We start from the raw sequence: 21,233 nt of genomic DNA, 5'->3' as shown, positions 1-21,233 counted from the left end.
AAGACGACCCCCTCTTTTCCAAGACTCAAGTTTGAAAAAAGACTTTTTGAACACCAAATTCATTTTTATACAGAAAATAATTACAGTACATCTAAAACAAATGATTCTAACAACATATTTGAGAGAAAAAGAATGTTATTTTGCCTCATTCAAATGTTAATATCTGAACATTGAAATATGTAAACTAAAGTGCAATCACGTTCGTAAATGAATGGCTTCTGGTTTTTGAAATGTAAATACACCAATCTATTGTGATAAAACAACAAAATTGCAATAACTGCATTAACCATCAAAGTGAAGTCTAACTGTAACTGTAGTCTTGAAACAAATCTGAATAAGGAAAAACATTGCATTATTATAATGCAAACTGTTTAAACTTGAGAATAGCTGAGATCTATCATGACAGAACATCGCTTCAATGATATCTGGCGCCATCTAGCGTTGTGAATGGGTATAACGTCTAGGCCGCGACTATAAGACGACCCCCACTTTTTCAATCTTATTTCAATGCAAAAAACACCGTCCTATATTCGGGCCAATACGGTACTTTAAATTTTGGTAAAGATTACGGGTATTCCGTTTTGGTTGCCATGTCCTAAATTCCTTGAAATTGTACTTCAAGAAACCATGATTTTCCTGTAAATCGTCTGCCTCGTTTTTGTTCATGTGATTGTTCACAAAATGGTGAACCTTGCTTCATGATAAGTTAATTTGTCAGATGTGAAGAAATTTGTTCATATTAGACCTGATTATTATGTACAGTATGTGAATCTGTTGCTCAAGCTTCTTCGGTTGAATCACAGTCTTGGAGTACAGTAAAAAATGTCTCCATACAGATGCATGATCCATCTATTAAGGGCTTTAGGAAAAATGAACATTAGTCATTGTCACAGATTTATAGTTGCAACTTGATTATCCGTAATAAATCATAGAAACAACTCATGATGAATCCCTAGTGATAACGGCGCATTTCTGTTGCTGTAGTGTTCCTTTGCAATATTACCCCTCAATGTCTCAGTCATATATTCTTTATCTTGTGTGAAGAACGACGGATTTGAGACAGACGTCTAACCTGTTTTGACTTAAAGTGCCTCCAGTTAATGATCACAATGGTATTTTGCATATGCTAGCATTAAGCAAAAGGACCTCTTTTTTTTCAACCTGTGCTGTTCAGCCATAAGCGGATTTTAAGGGGGAGAAGCCCCCCCGGTGGCCGAAAAGTGTCATTGCATGTAAATGACTTTCATATATATATATATATATATATATATATATATATATATATATATTATATATATATAACAGCTCATGTGACTAGCAACTTAAACGGTCATTTGCTTTGCATATAATTTTCAAAAATAAGAATAAAAAATTAGAGGAGGGCAATTTTATTTTTCAAATGATTTTTTTCTTTGATTAAAAATATTGTTTTTGATTGAAGCAACTTTTTGGGGGGGATTAAATGATATAGACACAAATGTCCTACCCTTAATATGGCCCAAACACCAAAAGGATTGCTTCAAAGAAAATTTTTTGGGTGAAAAAATAAGTGTTGAAACGCAAATTTTTCAATCCAAAATATTTTTTCGCATTCAGGAACTTTTTCCATGATTGAAAATGTTCTTTTTTTGATAATTTTTTTTTTTTTAAAACATATGTTTTTTGAAGGAACTTATTTTTTATTTTTTGATTGAGTAATAAAGACAAAAATGTCCCAGCCAAAATGTGGCTAGGACATAAAAAAAAAAAAAAAATAGCTTTCACAATTTTTGGGGAGATTCAAATGTATTTTTGCATTCAAACACATTTTTTGTTTGATTGAAGCAACTTTTTGTGGTTGAAAATATATATTTTAATTGAAGCAACTTTTTTTGATTGAATAATAAAGACACAAATCTACCTCCATATGGCTCCGCCCAGGGGATACAATTCTTTACTGGGGTAACTACATTGGCATGACACCAGCGGGCGTACTATATTCAAAGCATGACGATCTTGGCAAAAAGTATTGTCTAAGCAGCTTGATTTAGAATTCCTCTCAAGAATGATGGGAAACAAAAATACGCCCATTGTCAACCTATTATTTTAAATATTCTTGTAAGTTAATTTTATTGCTGACACTGCGTTTCGGGGTCATCATATTGTTGTGCCCCTCCTGCCCCAAAAGTCAAACTCCGCCTATGTGTTCAGCTGCTTTGACAAGGAGAATGGGAATCTGAGCAAGAGGGCCTCTGCTTATTCCTTTTTAGGCTTAATTTTGTTTTAGGTTGATTTTCACACTCATTCTAAATTAAGAACAAGTTGAGAATTGTTCCTCTAGTGTGTTTCTGGGACCGCGTCAATTTATACGAATTTCTACACGCACCAGTAAACTCGTCAGTAAAGTGTTACATAGCGAGCCTTTGCCGCTATTGTGTTTGGCTCTTTGTCATCCATTCAGAAAGCTGCTACGGCTCAAACTAGATGACCTCATTTCTCCTAAAATAATAATGAAAAAACAAGCTTGGGGCATGGCTTCAAATAGTGAAAAGGAAAGAGCTTCTTTCATTGTTAGCAGCAATTGTATTACTTCTGAGTGGTACAGGGCAAATGAGTTCCTCTGACTGTGTTTTGCACGTAATGATGTTTTTGCAGGTCTCGTCTCTTGCTATGACATGGAAAGAGGGAAAAAAACATTTGCTAGATTCATATAATGAAAGAAAATAAGGAGACGAGGGAATGAATGAATGGGCATTATGCTTATGTTTAAAGCGGTGATGGCTTATATCACTCCTGGCAACGTACAATCCTATACGGTACTATACATCTCTGTGCCCTAAAGCGTAGCATGCTTTTATCCTCTTTTTCATCACACTTGTATTCAACTCAGCTATATGTGATGGCCTTCTGAGTGAGGTTAACTTCCGTGCTCCTTCGCACAAACGTCAACAAATGACGCAGCCAAGACCCACCAGGGCTGTAAGAATCAATAGGGCTAACTGATGAAACTTCAACTGTATCATCGACGTCTAGGAACTGATTGCAACGGGACGTTTCTGGTTGATTTTGAAGACGTCTAACCTCTCACCTGAGCAGGTTCCACCAGTTCATGAAACCTGTATGGAGATAGAATAATGCCAAAAGAAGTGAAGTTGTAAAACGAAAATTTTCCCTGTATAATGACTAATTTTAACTTGTAAAACAAAAACAAAAAAACTTGTATTCCCAAATTTTGCGTTGTAAAATAAACATGAAAAAACACAATGTAATAAATTGTTCTACAAGTTGTTTACAAGTGAGTTTTTTTGTTCTACGGATATTTTTCTTTGCTATGGGTTAAAATTTACCAATTACAAGTGCACAAGTTTTGTCACATTCTTGTCGAGATTTTGGAGCCAAAAAGTTACCTGTAACCTAGTTATAAAAAAAAACCCCTGTAAAATCACAAATTTTAACTTGTAAAACAAAACAAACAAACAAAACAGCCTGTATTCCCAAATTTTTCGTTGTGAAATAAAAATGAAAAAAACACAATGTAAAAATTTTTTTCTATAAGTTGTTTTTTTTCCGTTTACAAGTGATTTTTTTCTTTTGTGCTACAGGTGTTTTTTCTTTGAAATGTTTATTGTCATCATCATCGGTATAATTGACAATTACAAAATGTGATACGTTTAGCCTGAAGAAAGAAAGAATCGAAGAAAGACAAGGGCAGACGGGAGAAGTATATGCTTATCAATACCCGTCCCCCTACAGCCAAGGACGCACAATCAAACATGGTAGAGTTGCATACATCACATTACATGAGCTTTCCTTTTTTTTTTTTTTCCTTTTTCACATGAATTATCTTCCCAAAAGTTATTAATTGCCATGGCACTTAAGCAATGTTGTCAATTAGTGTGAGTTCATTGATTAGGGTGAAAAAATTCTGTTGTGGGAACATTTTGTTGTGGCTGTGTGTGTGGCAATAGTTTTATGTGTTATTATAACTGGTGTTCAAGTAGCGACTCAAAACGCTTTCCTTATAAGTCTTTCTGAAGTAACCAAATGATTCTATGCTCGTAAGTGCTGGGTCACTGGTATTCCATAGGCGAGCGCCAATGTTTGTAACCGAAAATGATTTTAAGGTTGTTCTGACTTTCCGATAAGAAAACAATCTGGTTCCTCTCAGGTCGTAATTGGATTCCCTCAGTTGGAATCAACTTGTAGGTCAGACGGGAGACAGTTTGAGTGGGCCTTGTACATCATTTGAACAGTTTTGAAGTTTATTAATTTTAATTTTAATAATGTTAATAAAATTTTAATAGTTTGGATTTGATGTAGAGCTCATTTGTGTGTGCTCTGAACAGTGCGTTGTGAACGATCCGAATTGCTTTCTTTTGCAAGATTAAAAGAGGATGGAGGTGAACCTTATGTGTGTGTCCCCAAATTTCCAAACTAAGATGTGGCAAGATAAGTGCACTATAGAGAGTTTGGAGAGCCTTCTCATCTAGCATATTTTGGGCTCTAAAGAGAATAGAAATGCTTCTGGCAAGCTTATTGCGCAGCTGGTCCACATGGGCCTTCCATGTTAGTAAATCGTCTAGTACTACACCTAAAACTTTGTGCTGCCTTACTCTTTGTATCATCACATTGTTTATTTGTAAGTTTAAGTGCTCCTTGAGACCTTTTCTGCCAAATAGCATGTATTTAGTTTTTTCGAGATTCAGCGATAGTTTATTAGCGTCGAACCATTGCTGCACTTTTGCTAATTCAGCATTTATTTGCTTAGTGAGACTTGTCAGGTCCTTCCCTGAACAAAAGATATTGGTGTCGTCCGCAAAAAGTACCATTTTTAGGAGTTCATATGCTTTGTATAAGTCATTTATGTATATGATGAACAGTTTTGGTCCCAGGACGGAGCCTTGGGGCACGCCACATGTGATTTGACGTGTAGTTGATTTACATCCTTTGCTAGAGGTTATAAATCACCAATTACAAGTGCACGAGTTTTGTCTCCCCCTTGTCGCGTTTTTAGAGACAAAAGTCACCCCTAACCACTGATGAAAAAAACCACTGGTACATCCAAATAATCTGTTGTCAAACACAATCACAAAAATATTACTTCAAGTTGCGGTTAAAAAATAGACGTTAAAAACAATCTAATGAATAGTTCTTCGGGTGTTTTTTTTTTTTTTTTAATTATCTACAAGTGTTTTCCGAGCAAGTACAGATGGATTTCTGGAGAAACGCCATGTGGCATTTGGGTGCCAAAATTCTAGCCAATCAGAACGGTGATTGTTCAACCATTCAAATGAGATGAGGGCGGGACAAACCATTGCCAACCTGCTAGAGATGTACAAGTAATTTTTTTTCATCAGTGGTTACGGGTGACTTTTGTCTCTAAAAACCCGACAAGGGGGAGACAAAACTTGTGCACTTGTAATTTGTGATTTATAACCTGTAGCAAAGAAAAAACACCCGTAGCACAAAAAAATCACTTGCAAAGGGGAAAAAACAACTTGTAGAAACATTTTTTTACATTGTGTTTTTTTCATTTTTATTTCACAGCGCAAAATTTGGGAATGCAGGTTGTTGTTGTTTTTTTTTTACAAGATAAAATTTGTCATTTTACAGGGATTTGTTTTTTTTTTTACAACTAGGTTACAAGTAAGTTTTTGACTCCAAAAACTTGACAAGAATGTGACAAAACTTGTGCACTTGAAAGTGGTAAATTTTAACCCGTAGCAACGAAAAAACATCCGTAGAATACAAAAAACTTCCCTTGCCAACAGAAAAAAACAACTTATAGAGCAATTTATGACATTGTTTTTCATGTTAATTTTACAACGCAAAATTTGGGAATACAAGTTAGTTTTTTGTTTTTGTTTTACAAGTTAAAATTTGTCATTGTACGGGGAAATTTTTCATTTTACAACTTCACTTCTTTTGGCGCTATTCTATCTCCATAAGCCTGCTGGGATGTTTGGCATGTAATTAAGTCACTGTGCAGCTCCCTCTGGTGACATTGGATTGGGTTATTTGGTCTGGGGACAGCACCACTGAGGAAAAGACAGGAGGCAGAGCTGGAGGTGGCAGAAATGAAGATGCTGAGGTCTCTTTGGGAATGACCAGGATGAATAGGATCAGTAATGAGCATATCAGAGGTACAGCACATGATAGAGGATTTGGAGATAGAGAGGCAGACTGACATGGTTTGGGCATGTTCAGAGGAAAGAAGTCTCGAGGATGACCAAAGAGGAGGTTTATGGAAGTAGTTGAAGAGTGAATGAAGGTAGTTGGTGTGAGAGTAGAGGATGTAGAGGACAGGGTTAGATAGAGACAACTGATTCTCTGTGGCGACCCCTAAAGGGAAAAGCCGAAACGTAAAGAAGAAGTCTAAGGTTGCAAACTCCTTGAACAAAAACAATAAGGGACATCTCATTGGTAGAGGCGTTGGCCCAATAACTGTCACCCGTTAATTGAAAAAAAAATTTTTTTTTGTATATGAAAAGTGATTTTTATTAATAATTATAATATTATGATAATTTTACTCAAACCTGAATTAATTAGGTATAAATTTGATTACACTGAAAAACAATAATTATCAGTATATGGCGGAAAACACTCAGGTGACTTGAAGTTCCGCTCAGAGACCCCAATTTGTCCAAATTTCAAAATTGTCTGATTTTCACGTGTGATACATCATTGGAAAGCTTAAAATCTCAATTTTCTGGGGGATGAAAAATTTTGAACAGGAAGGCATTTAAAAAAAAAAAAAAAAAAAAATGTAAACAGCAAAACCCTAACTGCAGGCGAGAGCACGCGAGAGCAGAATTAAATACGCCACGATTTTAACGAGATATTATTGGGGTATATATGGGATATATTATTATTATTATTTTTGGGGGATTTTATGGGTGAAACATGGTGATATAACAAGGGTCGCGATGCAGAAATCGCGGACAACAAAGAGTGGTTGAGATATTCGTTTTCATATATTTACCCTTTTAAACGTTATTTTTCAATTTTTCTTTGTTTGGATCGATTATTTATCATCTAACATATCGGGGAAAATGCGACAGTGACAAAAAAAATACAATTAAGCGAGAGTTATGAGGTAGATATCCATGTCCTTTTTTACAGACGGCAATTTTTTCATTGTGACCTAATTTGTTCAAATGTTTAAAATATGTGAGTAAATAATTTTTTAAAGTCATTTTTTTAAAAACTAAATATTAGACAATTAATGATTCTAAGCCAAAAATGACAGAAAAATGACTATGATTACTTACCATCTTTTTATGGCTAGGTTGAAACAAAAGCGGTTGCGCGACGTCTGTAAACGGGGGTTTTCAGGGTAAAACGGACAAATTAAAAATAGTTCGGGGGCTTAATGCGCCATGAATCTGCTATGGCAGCATCAGAGGTTGCGCTAGACATTTTCGTTGTCTGTCATTTTGACTGACAGGGTCATAAAAATCCGGTCATAGTCTATTTTTACCGGTCACTTAAATTTTTAAAATGATAATGATGACATATTCAATAGTATTTAGTTTTCATTCATTTTTAATTAATATTGTAACGCTTGCTTGGCGGCGAAAAATTAGACACGGGAGTCGTGGTATTTTTCTCCCTTTTTACTCTGCTTACCGCCAACAACTCCGCCCCCAAAGAAAACGATATAGACCCCAATCACCAACGTCACACAATGATCTTAATTGTGGTTGTCAGCTCAAAATCTTCTAAATATATATTAAACGCATCTTACCAGATATAAAATGACTACTACATAGTCTGTGGTGATCGTTTGGTGCCCAGATTTCTTGTCGAATTACAGCAGTCCATCTCGCTCTCATCCTCGGGTCTCTCAGAATACGGTAGAACTTCAAGTCTCTCCGTCTATCTTTTCTGTTACAGCAACCAACCGCCACACACGCCTTCACCATTTTGATTATTAATATTAACGAGCAGAAAAACAACGCTGTAATAGGAGGCATGTACGTAGCGGTAATGTGTAAACATGAACAGCTGACACACAATATGGCGGCTCCAGTCAGGGGGGCGGAGTTGTGACGTCATGTGATTGGGCGGCAATCTTGTCCATCAATTGGATGACGCGCTGGCACACCGGGTGCACCAATAAGAACCTCGCGTTGATGTGTCAATCACGGTGCCGCCGCCAGACCCCGGTGACGCTACAATATTCTGACAGAAGAGCCAACGACGTCATGCATTAAGAGAGACAATAGCTAATTAATATGCTAACTCGCCACCCTGTGGTCTGGGGTGTGAATTGCAACCTGTCAAAATGACGGACGGACGTCAGTTTTTTCCGTCACCGTTCTAAAAAACCGGTCAACGACGGAAAATATCCGGTTAACGCGACCCCTGGGCAGCATATAAACATATTGTTCTATCAAACACAATAGTTCTTTTGGCTTAAAATACTGCAGTTAAAATACTGCAGTTTCTTTTAAAAAGGAGTGGAAGAGCAGAAACTGCTTTTTCAGTCTTATCTGTGTTTTCCGCCATATATTCTTATTACAAAAAATGCAAAAATAATTAACATATGTCCTGCTAAATTTAAAACTCTACAGCCTAACCATTAAATTCCTGATTCCTGCATTTGTGCTTTTGGCTGTTTTTCTAGAAGTACTTTTTCAAATGGTGCAAACGTGAACTCCGAGGTAAACCTAAGTGCGTTCAAATTCCCCTCAGCAGAAACATTTTCGCAAATGATCACTCCGAATATAATGTGGAAATATACAGTAATTTTCGGACTATAAGCCGCAGCTTTTTTCCTTCGTTTTAAAGCCTGTGGTTTATAGTCCAGTGCTGCTTTTTTGTTGATTTATTTGGGTTAATATGTAACACTTTATTTGACAGCGGCGTCATAAGGTTGTCAAAAGACCGTCGTTATTATGACATGGCACTATAATAAGCATTACTGAATGCTTGTGATAGATGTCATTAAGTGTCATCCAGCAAATTATGTCACTCCATTTTATGTCCAACTCGGATCTTTTACATCCATTCACAAGTGAGAAAATTTGTCAGATAACACTAAATGGCATCTGTTATAAGCATTCATTATTGCTCATGACAGTGTCATGTCATAATTATGATTGTCTTATGACAGTCTTATGGCGCCCTGTCAAATAAAGTGTTACTAAATACCGTAACTAGCAATTAATGAAACAACTGGAACAGTAACTGAAGAAATAATTAGCACAAAACATGAATTTTGATTGCTATTTACATCTGTGGCGCTGCAATGCATGCTAGGAGGCAAGTTGGACAACAACACCTTTGACAGCAAGTGGCAACAGAGGTTGACGGTTTCCCTGAAGGAAGCAGTGATGGCCAAATGAAACTTCTTGAAGCAATTAAGCTTTGCAGTCAATTGGTTCAAAGCTCCATGGTGCTTCATTTGGTCTTATGACAGTCTTATGACCCTGCGGTCAAATAAAGTGTTACCGGTTCATAACTTTTGGTGTAAATATCCCATAATACAGTGAAGACAGCTGCGGCTTATGGTCCAGTGTGGCTTATCTATGAACAAATGCAGTTTTTGTGGCAAATTTGGTGGGTGGCGGCTTATAGTCAGGTGTGCCCTATAGTGCAAAAAATTATGGTAAATGTAATAGCGTACCACACGTAATACGTCACGTTTGCTCATTAATATCCATGACGTTAGCAAATGTTGCTAGGAGGGTCAAACTTGCGTTTGTCCCTCATGCTAGATTGTGCCATATTCACTGGCAAAGATGCGGAAGAACATACAAATGTTCAGTGAAGAGATGGCTTGAGTGTCGATGGCTGAAAAACACGGGAAAAAGAGCCGACCAGATCTGAGGTAGCTTTTTTATTGACACCTTTTTCTTGTGTGCATTGCCTTACGCCACTGACGATGACATTCTCCTGTTTCAACAAGCTATCCTTTACCACCATATGCCCTGTTTTTCTTATATATTATATCCTCTGGTTGTTTTACATCTCTGACCAATCTTGGGGTAATTTACATTGCTATTTTTGTGTAGCGATCGCTAATGCTACTCAGTGACAGCCAACACTTTTAAGTTTTTCATTAGTAGCAAATCTTAATTCTGTTAATTTATTTACACTTCCCCCTTACTAAGGTTGTTTCTTTACAAAAGAAAAGGTAGAGCTGTTAAATCTAGAGGCTACCTGTAGGCATGAACAGGCGTACTACAAAAAGACCAAAAGCAGTTTTTAGGAAGAATGGGCCAAGATGAGTCCTGATCGATGTGCCAGACTGATCTGCAGCTACAGGAAGCGTCTGGTGGAAGTTATTGCTGTCAAAGGGGGGGGGGGGGGGGGGGCACAAAATATTAAACGTGATGGTTCACTCACTTATTTTTCTTCCTTCTGTCATTGTTTGCATACCATCCTCATTAAAATATGAAAACCTGTAAATGTTTAGGTGGTTTTAGTTAAAGCAGACACTGTTTTTTCATCTGTGTGATTTTTACAAAGATCAGATCACATTTTATGGTGATTTTATGCAGAAATGTGAGAAATTCCAAAAGGTTCAGATACTTTTTCATACCACTGTACCAATCTGAATCTATCTTGGAAGTCCCGGGGTTTTTTGGGCTATAAAGAAATACCAGCAAGGCGTCAAATGACCCCGATACCAAAATGACTACTTTGCTTTGTCAAACAATAGACCACTCATACAAGCAGCCTAGGCGTGAAGGGGGGGGGGGGTGTTCACGCTGAGTAACTGCAATTAGCATCTTGAATATTTGCAAATCCAGACTTGTTTATTTCTGGTTTAGTGTAAAAATGATGAGAGGACCATGTGGCATGAAACTAAGACTAGCATCCAGAACTGTAGCTAAACCAGACTGTCTACATTTTAGAAAATTGAGTGTTAAGACATCTGGGACAAATACCATCAAGCACCTTTACATTTCTTGACAAGTCCAACATTCAGTTGTCAAGGTTTACAGTTTGTTAGCACACAATGACCAAAGAACTTTCCACAGCAGCTCAAACAGCTGTTTTGTCGCAGCAAACACAAGCTTCAGTATACAGTACATACAGTAAAAAGGTTGTCCGCCCGATTGCCTGCCTGAGCGGTCCACTGTCCGACAAAGCCAAGGCAGCCCTGCCCTGATAACACTCAAGATGCTAATCGGAGCAATCTAACCCTGTGGTTTTGCGAGTGTGAATGACTAATGAGGAACTCAATGCTCACAAAAGATATGCTAATTAGAGTCAGATGACCCTTCTCTCGAAAAGAGTGATTTGTATGGACTGATCCTCCCTTGGTAGTTCTAGTGTTAAAGCACCGTAAAAAATGAAGTATTTGATATTGAGCACTGCCCTCAAACTTGACTCGAAAGTGCAGATTTTAACCTCTCTCCCAGTTTTTATTTGGCACAGATTGACCACGGAAAATCGGAGATATGATCCTGTTAATATCAATCTGGGTAATTATGAAGGAACTCTTCACAATTCAAACTAGGAACTATTTTCTCCACCACAGGGCACTCATGCTCTTTGGACAAATAATGCATCATTTATGTAATTATTAGGCTGTCAAACGATTAAATTTTTTAATCGAGTTAATTACAGCTTGAATAATTAATTAATCGTAATTAATGGCAATTCAAACCATCTATAAAATATGCCATATTTTTCTGTAAATTATTGTTGGAATGGAAAGATAAGACACAAGACGGATATATACATTCAACATATGGTACATTAAGTACTGTATTTGCTTATTATAACAGAAATCAACAAGATGGCATTAACATTATTAACATTCTGTTAAAGCGATCCATCGATAGAAAGACTTGTAGTTCTTAAAAGATAAATGTTAGTACAAGTTATAAAATTTTTATATTAAAACCCCTCTTAATGTTTTCGTTTTAATAAAATTTGTAAAAATTTCAATCAAAAAATAAATTAGTAGCCCGGCAATGTTGATGTCAATACACAATGCTCATGGGTGCTGAATCCCATAAAATCCGTCGCACCCAAGCGCCAGCAGAGGGTGACAAAACTCCAAAAAACACAAGTAACAAGTGGACATTGCACTTTGCTGTCATTTTAATCTGTTTGAGCGGGGCATGTGCGTTTATTGCGTCAAATATTTTAACGTGATTAATTTAAAAAATTAATTACTGCCCGTTAAAGGGTTAAAGGGTATTAAAACACTAAGGGGCTGTGAGATATCAATAGAACCGTTATGTGGCAAGATAACAAATATTAATAAAGAAAAATTTAAAAAATTAATCGCATTCATGAGCAATTATCGATAATAGATCGAAAATTACGAACATTTCCGAAAGTATTCCGGAAACAGCCGAATGGGGCGGAGACGTCATAACAAGGAAACGAAAGGTCGAGGCAGGTGCGCTCGTTGTTTATCGACGAGAGAGTTGCGTTCGTGTTTTATCAAAAAATCGCGAAAATGGTTCAAACCTGTCATGCTACGTAAGTGGTCTACAAATAGCCGTTTGTCGCAATGTAGTACCCATGAGTTCCTGAACGCGAGAAAAAGAGCTGGACTACGCAGACAATGAGTAAAGTTCGTCCGTGCTAAGAGGGCTAATTTTGCAGACCCAGCCTCCGGTTTTGTGTGGTGCGCATTTTACACCTGAAAGCTATTCGAACTATGGACAAATGAAATCAGGTTTTGCTAAGAAATTGCTGATGAAAGCAGCCACCAAACACGCGCAGCCACCTAAATGTCCTGAGATATCAAGAAAGAGGACGACTGGCTCTGATGAGACCACCCCAGGCTAACCAAAGGAGCGGAGCAGCCAAGCTCGAAATGGCCGGAGTGAGTGCTCTTTTATAATTAAAAACATATCACGCATTGGATATAGGACTGGACACATGTATAAATTATCGCTCGTAAAATATATAGAATAAATCCTCTAATCCCATTCATATTTGTGTCTGTTGGCAGAGCGAAAAACTATTACCTATTACATTATTTTGCGGTCACGGTGTATCAGCTTCATAAAAAGAAATGCAAAACAAACCATTCGGTGTTTCCCACACGATGTTGCCGGTGTTTCATCAGTGTGATTGCTCCTCTCAATGATCCTTTCATTAGGCTGCATTGGCTTTCGTTTGGGCTCAGATTGATAACCCAAAGCACCAAAGAAAGGTTCATAACTCTCCTCGTCACCATTAGAAGAATGTTCGTAACGTCGGATTTGTCGCTGCAACAAGAAACAAAATTGTCCGCCATCATCGCCGCCATTCAGTACTAAGCACTGAGCCAGTTGTTTCCTTTTAGTGACGTCACGCACACAATATGCTAGATTTCGGGTATCTCGGGGGCGGGTCCTTTTAGCTTGACAATCGATCCAAATTTCTATCATTTTCTTGGTGTTGCGATGTGTGTAATTACACGAAGTGGCATGATATGAATCCAAAAGGCATGCGTTTATGGATAAATGATGGAATATTAGCATTTCCCCAAGTGTTGTCATACCCTTTAACGCAATAATTTTGACAGCCCTAGTAATTATATTTCTCTCGTCGACATTCAATCATTTTTTTGTATTTCTTTGGTTTGATGTGGTTATGTAATGGGTTGTTGTACTGTATCAATATAACAACAGTCCATATAGATAACTTTGTGCTCAGAAAAAAAAAATGTTGTTTAAAAAAACAAATCCAACAAAAAATATAAGCAGTTACTCACAATGTTACTTATTTCTTGAATATTCTTTTCATCTAATACTTTTTTACTTGTACTTGAGTACATTTTTTGGACGATGTAAGCAACGCTACTACATTTTTGGCTACTCTACCCACCTCTGCCAATGTCCATACATTGATGCTTAATGGACGCTGTAAATGTTGGCTAATGTTAACACGTATAACAGCTGCCCACTGCCAGCGGGATCCAAACACGACTGTATGCTTGCTAATGAATTATAAATTATGTACATGTTGCACTTTGAGAATGGAACACACATTGCCTAAAGGCTTTTTTGTTTGTTGTTACAATTAATTATCTCATTGTTCTCAATCTACCTAATAAAATCTTGATTGAATTTACTGCTAAAATGTTCAACATAAATGCAATCAATTTAAAACACAAAAGTCAGCAAGCTAAAAGCTAAAATATAGTACTCCATTTAGTGTACATATAGACTAAAACTAAATACAGTAGGCCTACAGAGTTTAAACTGTTGGTGGTACTTTTGTGAATATTAATTTGTGTTCATAGCAAATATAACACATGTAACACGCATGGACAGCTTATTCAAAAAGCAGCATAAAATTTGATGCTTACGTAGAAAAAGAACTGCAGATGAGGTTCTTTGATAAATCATCTCAATCCAAATAAGTTCTTTTCATATTTTCGCGCAAAGTGTGACCATTCTTCTTTGTGATAATTCCATCAAAGGAAGGTCAACCAGCAGCTGGAGCACACTGCGTCACAGGTTCGCTGAAAAGGTCAAAACAACAGAGTTTTAAAGGTTAACGTCCTGCAGCGACGGAATACAGCAGAGCGGACGCTTCACTTTTTATTTTTCTTACTCGGGAATTAATTGTGCCTTAGCATTTTATACTTGATTCCATGCCGCGCACACATCAGGCCTACAGCTGCGAGCAGAGGCCACCATGCTCTCTTGCTCTCAAACAAACAGCCCTCGCCGCCTGTCTCGTCTCTTGTTTATTCAAATTTGCTACTCTGGCTGCAGGCTTACAACACTATAGTCACTAAAAGCTCCTGTAGATCCCCCTCTCTGTCACCCTCCCTCTATGCTTTAACTGTCTATCAGCGCACACACACTGTCAGAGGAGGAGCAACATCCAGTTACTTTCTCCTCGCTTCCAGTGTGGCCACAGAAGTGACAGTAACATGGAGCACATGAAGAGCGCTCATCCACGTCACTGCATGCACATAAGGTGAGATTCCTCAATAAAATTTGCAGGTAGGGGCTTTTTAAAAATCGAAATGATAATATATTTATTGGTTGTACTGTATGTGTTATATTATGGGGATTTTTTTAAAAATGAGAAGTGATGGTTCAGTTTAGGTAAACTAGTGCAAATCCTTCTTCCTATGTTCTGCGTATGGTCCCTATAGCGCACTATTGTGTCATGAGACAATTTTGGGAAATAAACAATTTTAAATAATTTGTCAGATTTTTATTATCAATTAATCCCAAATATAGCTTTCCTAATCTTTTGATGGCTGTGACATATAGTGTCTTTAACTTTTTATCATTAAATATGCACTGCGTGAATCTGTAAGTAAACGGAGACAAGATTTGGCAAGTGACAACCAGTGTTGTTAATCTTACTTTAAAAAAGTAATTAATTACAGTTACAAATTACTTCTCTCAAAAAGTAATTACGTTAGTAACTCAGTTACCTGAATGTAAGAGTACTTAGTTAATTGGCAAAGTAACTGGTGATAATTTTCAAGTTTTTTTTTTTTTCTCAAAAACAGGTCACACAATGTGAAGTTTAAAGGGTTTTAAACGTTAAACGTAACTAGGCACAGGGGTATTGCGGATATTGCGATAACTAGATAGTAACCTTTGCTATGTTTGGAAGTCATTTAATGTTGTGAATCAACCGTTAAATTTGTTAAAATTGGTCCCGTTATTGCATTAGTTCCCTTCTGTCTATTTTTGACATGTGTATGTTTTAAAACAGTTTCATCATTTGAAGATAGACTTAAGTTATGTTTTGCCGATATTTTAGATAAAAAGTTACTTAGGTTCGCTAGGAAGGTTCTCTACAACAGAGCCTTCTTGAGAAGTTTACTGCTTTAAGATGGCGGCTGTTTATTAACGCATCTAGTTCTTTATTATACTTGTTGCTTAGCCGCCGTGTCTGTCATTTGCATCTAGTTCTGTATATATGTGATATCTACCGAAGCATCATGTGGGCGTAATTTGTAGGCTATCGGCTACAGTCAGGTATTATTGGGGCCACCTAGCATAGTAGCATCGCGTTTGCAACGGCGTCACACTTCCTTGCCTCCTCCCACTCCTGCTCTGATCTCTCGTCTCCGTGAGTCCATCTTTTTCAGACTTTTCTCGCGTCAGTCAACCAACATCACAACGCATAGTAACGCACGCCTTTCCCGCCTCAGTAATGGTAATGGCGTTGCCAAGATGAGAAAAGTAATTACCGTATTGGCCCAAATATAAGACGGCCCTGATTATAAGACGACCCCCTCTTTTTCAAGACTCAAGTTTCAAAAAAGACTTTTTGAACACCAAATTAATTTTTATACAGAAAATAATTACAGTACATCTGAAACAAACGATTATAACAATATATTTGAGAGAAAAAGCATGTTATTTTTCTGCATTCAAATCTTAATATCTGAACATTTAAATATGTAAACTAAAGTGCAATCACATTCATAAATGAATGGCTTCTGGTTTTTGAAATGTAAATAAACCAATCTATTGTGATAAAACAACAAAATTGCAATAACTGCATTAACCATCAAAGTGAAGTATAACTGTAACTAGTCTTAAATCTGAAAAAGGAAAAACATTGCAATAAAATAACGTAAACTTGTTAAGCTTCAGAGTAGCTGAGAGTTGTCATGACAGAACATCGCTTCAAGGATATCTGGCGCCATCTAGCTTCGTGAATGGGTATAACGTCTAAAGAGCGAATATAAGACGACCCCCTCTTTTTCAGTCTTATTTCAATGCAAAAAACACCGTCTTATATTCGGGCCAATACGGTAATTAGATTACTCACTACTGAAAAAAATAACGCTGTTTGTAACGTCGTTATATTCAAACGCCGTTATTAACACCACTGGTGACAACTTTGTTTTTTGGTGTGATATTTCATTTTTGTAATCCATACAGTCTTAGTAGCCAACATGCGGCCTGGGGTCCAATTACGGCCAGCGAGGCAGCATTTTGCGGGCATTACTTGCCATTTAATTTAAGTGTTTCTGCAGCACTGGCCTATTTTTTTTTTTTAAACAATTTTTTTTTCAACAAGCTAGCACAGCTCAGGCTAATTTTCAGCAATGTTTGACATAAAGTTAGCTAAATTGAATTAGCAACAGTCACTTGATTGACGATCAGGTGGAAGGACAATATATCCTGTCACCCAGTCATGCCTTTGTAACGTAGCTAAAATAAGCTATAGCAGAAAAAGTGGGAGGCAGAATAATGATGATATTCCATTTTATTGCTATAAAGGTAGTACCTGGGTTACGACGTACCCGACTTCGACTCGCTGGAGTCTCGTCTGTCATTCTGTCTCCAGTCATTTTTTTTTTTGGTTTGTTTTGTTTTTTTGTCACGTAAACAGTTCCGAGTTCTTGCCATGTAAGGATCCCCTCCTCCCCCAGCAGCATCGCCGCCGTCTTGCATTACCTGACGGCGTCAGATCCCACTTTGTTGTTTTCATGTTACTGCTGCTTCTCGCCCGGTGCCGACTCCTCTTGCGAGTCCCCATCGGATTTTTAAAGTTCGGCCGGCGGGCTCGCGGTAAGAGAGGTGACGCAGGCAACATAAGCGGCCAGGATATCCCCCCTCCAAGGTGACTCACTCGCGAGTAAAGCCAGAATTTTTTTTTTTTTTTTTTTTTTAAAGCCCGAATAGTCATTCAATATAACGGCATTTAACACAGCATACCTTATAGTATCTTATTGTTTTACTTTATTCTGTTAATATAACGTATAATACATGTTTTTGGACAGTTATTTTGTATTTAGGAGTACTTAAAGGGTGAATTCCAATTTACTTGGAAATTTGGGTTATATCGCCAACCTAGGAATAGAACTCATTCGTAACCCGGGGACAGCCTGTATATACACAGAGAAAGTGGGAATGCTTATGAAATAACATAGAAGAGAATGATAGTGAGTCAACAATCTTTTACAGAATGTTCTAAAGAACAGTTCATGTTCTCAACTGTTTTCGTAAAGATGAAGATTTCTTTTCAATCCTTGAAACTTTGTTCAGTTTGAGAGTCCTGTTTTTAGTTATACAGGTAGTCCCCGGGTTACGATGTACCCGATTTACCTGATTTCGACTTTATTACGCCGGAGTTTCATCTGCCATTTTGTCTTCTGTCATTTTCTTTGTTTGTTTTTTTAGTCGCGTAAACAGTGCCCTATTGTACCTCACGGTGTCTTTTTTTTTTTTTTTTTAACTTTATTTTATTAATATGACTGTTCTGCCCTTTGGCGAAATATGTATTTGATTATAATGGTGACTTTTGTTTTGTGATGCATGCATTTATTTTTTCGCACGAGAATACGAGTTTATGTACAGACAAAGAAGAATGTATTTGCGCACACGAAGAAAAGCGCACGCGCGCACACGAGGAAGAGTGCATTTTCTCTCACGAAGAAGTCGCGCTGCTGAATGAGAGAGGGGGAGAATTACAGCTTAGCTCGCTGTCTAGCAATGACTTAGCTCCAACGTCTTGTCAAGGACAGTACAATGACGTAAAATACATGTTTTTGGATAGTTATTTTGAGATTTAGGAGGTATTTAGGGGTACTTAAAGGGTTAATTCAAGACTTATGTGGAAATTCGGGTTAAGTCGCCAGCGTAGGAACGGAACTCGTTCATAACTTGGGGACTACCTGTACTGTACGCAGCTAAACACAAATAGCGAAAATCTGTGAGATTACAGATGGCACAAGATAGTGGCAAATAACTACATTTCTATTAACTCACTGGCTGCCATTGACAGCACTAGACGTCCAATCCATTTTGGCTGGGTGGTGTTTCAGCAATCATCGTCGCTTGACAGCAAGATTCAAAATAACCAAACCGATAAACAAAAACTACATTTTCCTCATTGCCGATAATGGCTGCCAACCCTTCCATTTCAGATAGATAGGACATCTATTCCCTTCAACTCTGAAAACTAGCAGTGAATAATAAGTGAATTATATAGCACACTATATACAGTACAAAAAAACCCTTTATAGTGATGAGTGAGTCTAAGAAAGGAGGATTCCCAACTGCGGCTTTCCCTCCCCTCGCATCGGGATTCATTCGAGGAATCCCCTGAGTTACATGCAGGAAATTAGATGACTGAAATAAAGTTATGTCTCTTAATCACTGCTGCTGGTTTGTGGCTGCAGATGCATCTCCTTTTGCTGCCTTTGTTCCAATCAGAACAGTGTCCACTATTTTAGATTATGTTCCGTTACACCCCTCGCCACTTCATGTGAGGCACAACTCAGGCAGATGTGAAATTTCCCACTTCTCAGTGCTAGCCGAGAAGTACTGAGCTGAAGGAGACCTTACGAAACAAATGTTGAAATTTAAGTGGTATAAATTGCATAAGAAAACAGTTTGTAACAAAAAGGAGGCTGAATTACCACTTTCCTAGGAGACTTAGCAATGGCGTCGTCTTGTGAGAACTTAGGGCTTTTACTAGCTGTTATACAAAAGGTGTTTTGACATCCGGAACAGATTTATGATTTTCAGTGAGGAAAATTGATCTGACGTATGAGCAAATTAACTCAAGAAGTCCGTCACAAAAATAATGATACTCTCATGGTCCTTGATCTCAAGAAACGAGTAATTGTGTCTGAGACCAAATGGTTATGACCTGTGGGCAAGGGCGTAGGTTTGGTCTTTATATTGGTAGGGACGATATAACAGCAAAACCTGCATGTACACTTTTTGCTGGGGACGGGACATTAATAAGACCAAAGATATTTGGTGAATGGGGGTCAGGGCTACATTTCTCACCAATATGAACCTAATTAATTGATAGGCTGAATGATGAATGCAAAATAAATCTGTATTGACCTGTACTAACTTTCACTCTGCAAATTTATAAAGTCTTAATCTGATATTTTTTAAAAAAATCTAAAATAATTTTCTCCATCTTTTTTTGTGTGTTAAAGGCTAGTTAACAGATTAATGCGTCAGATTCTTCCACTTTAATATTACTATTTGTTCGTATTGAGCCCATACATCTAAAATTGGTCATTTTTCACATATATCAAGAAAAGATGTCGAAATTATCGCGTTAACGCGCGGTAATTAATCACGTTAAAATATTTGACGCAATTAACGCACATGTCCCGCTCAGAAAGTATTCTTCCTTTTGGTAAGTTTTACAGCAAGACTTTTTGTGCTGTCCAACAGCGAACTCTTGTGGTCGCTTTGCAACATGGTTTATTGTTTTCTTTCCAGTTCATTATGGCTGCACGACGTCTCAGGCTGATAATGTTGTGCTTATATGATCCTTGGACAAGATTTGTCCGTAAGTATGGTTGTTGTAAAGAATGTACAAATTATGTTAGTAAGCGAAATGTTATATTTTTTGTATGAGACGCTTTTTGTTTATGTTTAGTGAACCCGTATAGCGTGCTAAGCTAACGTTTTTGCTAATGCAATGCTTGTGTTCTTTTTTTTTTGTAGTTTTACAACGGTCTAAAGAGGACAATGGTTTGAGGCCATTTTATTAATAAATCAGATGAAAAAGGAAGAAGTCTAATTATTAAGGCGTCGTTCACTAGCTGTCTAGCTTTGGAAAAAGTAGACGCTTCGGAGTGAGGACAGCATACACAGATTTAAATGACAGTAGAGTGAAATGCCCACTACAGTCCTTCTGTACCATATGTTGAATGTATGTATCAATCTTGTGTCTTATCTTTCCATTCCAACAATTTATTTTACAGAATATATATATAATTTACAGAAAAATATGGCATATTTTATAGATGGTTTGAATTGCGATTAATTGCGATTAATTACGATTAATTTTTAAGCTGTAATTAACTCGATTAAAAATTTTAATCGTTTGACAGCCCTAGTTTTGAACAATAATCTTGAATCTTGAATTAAGAACATCTCTGAAAAACACGTTTTTCTGTCAAGATTAAATATACACACTTTTGCTTATAATAAGTCTGTTAAGAAAAACAGCTAGCTGAAAATAAGCTTATTTCAAGAAATCTCTTCAAGAAATCTGAAGCACTGTAGCAGTAGCAAAATTAGCGGAGTGTTCCCCACCTCCACAGCATTGACGTCTTTTTACATTACTTACAGCGGCTGCTGCTGGCGGAAAAAAAACTTCTAATATCCCTCCTCTATGAAGGGGGCTGGGAAGGCGGCATGTTGTATTTCTGTTTGGCTGTGAATGGGTGTGTGTGTGTGGGGGGGGGGGGTTTAAAGTCATCACCTAATCAAACGTGCGTTTGTGGGGAAAAAATGGACTGGCACATTCAACGAGTGAAAAGGGGTCAGTGTAAGTCTGAACATAATGGAAGTACTGTAATTCACTTAATAATGGTAGGATCAATT

At 37.3% G+C, this 21,233-nt stretch overlaps 1 protein-coding gene across 3 annotated transcripts in view; it reads left to right on the top strand.

The window, feature by feature from the left end:
- LOC130916724 (muscarinic acetylcholine receptor M2-like) overlaps positions 1-21,233 on the top strand; it is a 101,356-nt gene that overhangs the window by 53,505 nt on the left and 26,618 nt on the right. The window contains exon 1 of one of the 3 annotated variants that reach the window (XM_057837649.1): positions 14,799-14,871. The exons of 1 other annotated variant lie outside the window; for it this stretch is intronic. The gene's annotated coding sequence lies outside the window, so the exon portion shown is untranslated. Of the gene's footprint in view, positions 1-14,798; positions 14,898-21,233 lie in introns of those variants that run through there. One more of the 3 variants, XM_057837650.1, reaches the window with a different exon arrangement.

Source organism: Corythoichthys intestinalis, chromosome 5, assembly GCF_030265065.1.
Source record: "Corythoichthys intestinalis isolate RoL2023-P3 chromosome 5, ASM3026506v1, whole genome shotgun sequence".
In the NCBI taxonomy this organism is placed as follows: domain Eukaryota; kingdom Metazoa; phylum Chordata; class Actinopteri; order Syngnathiformes; family Syngnathidae; genus Corythoichthys; species Corythoichthys intestinalis.
The sequence above is the reverse complement of the archived record's forward strand: the minus strand, read 5'-3'. Positions and strand labels throughout refer to the sequence as shown.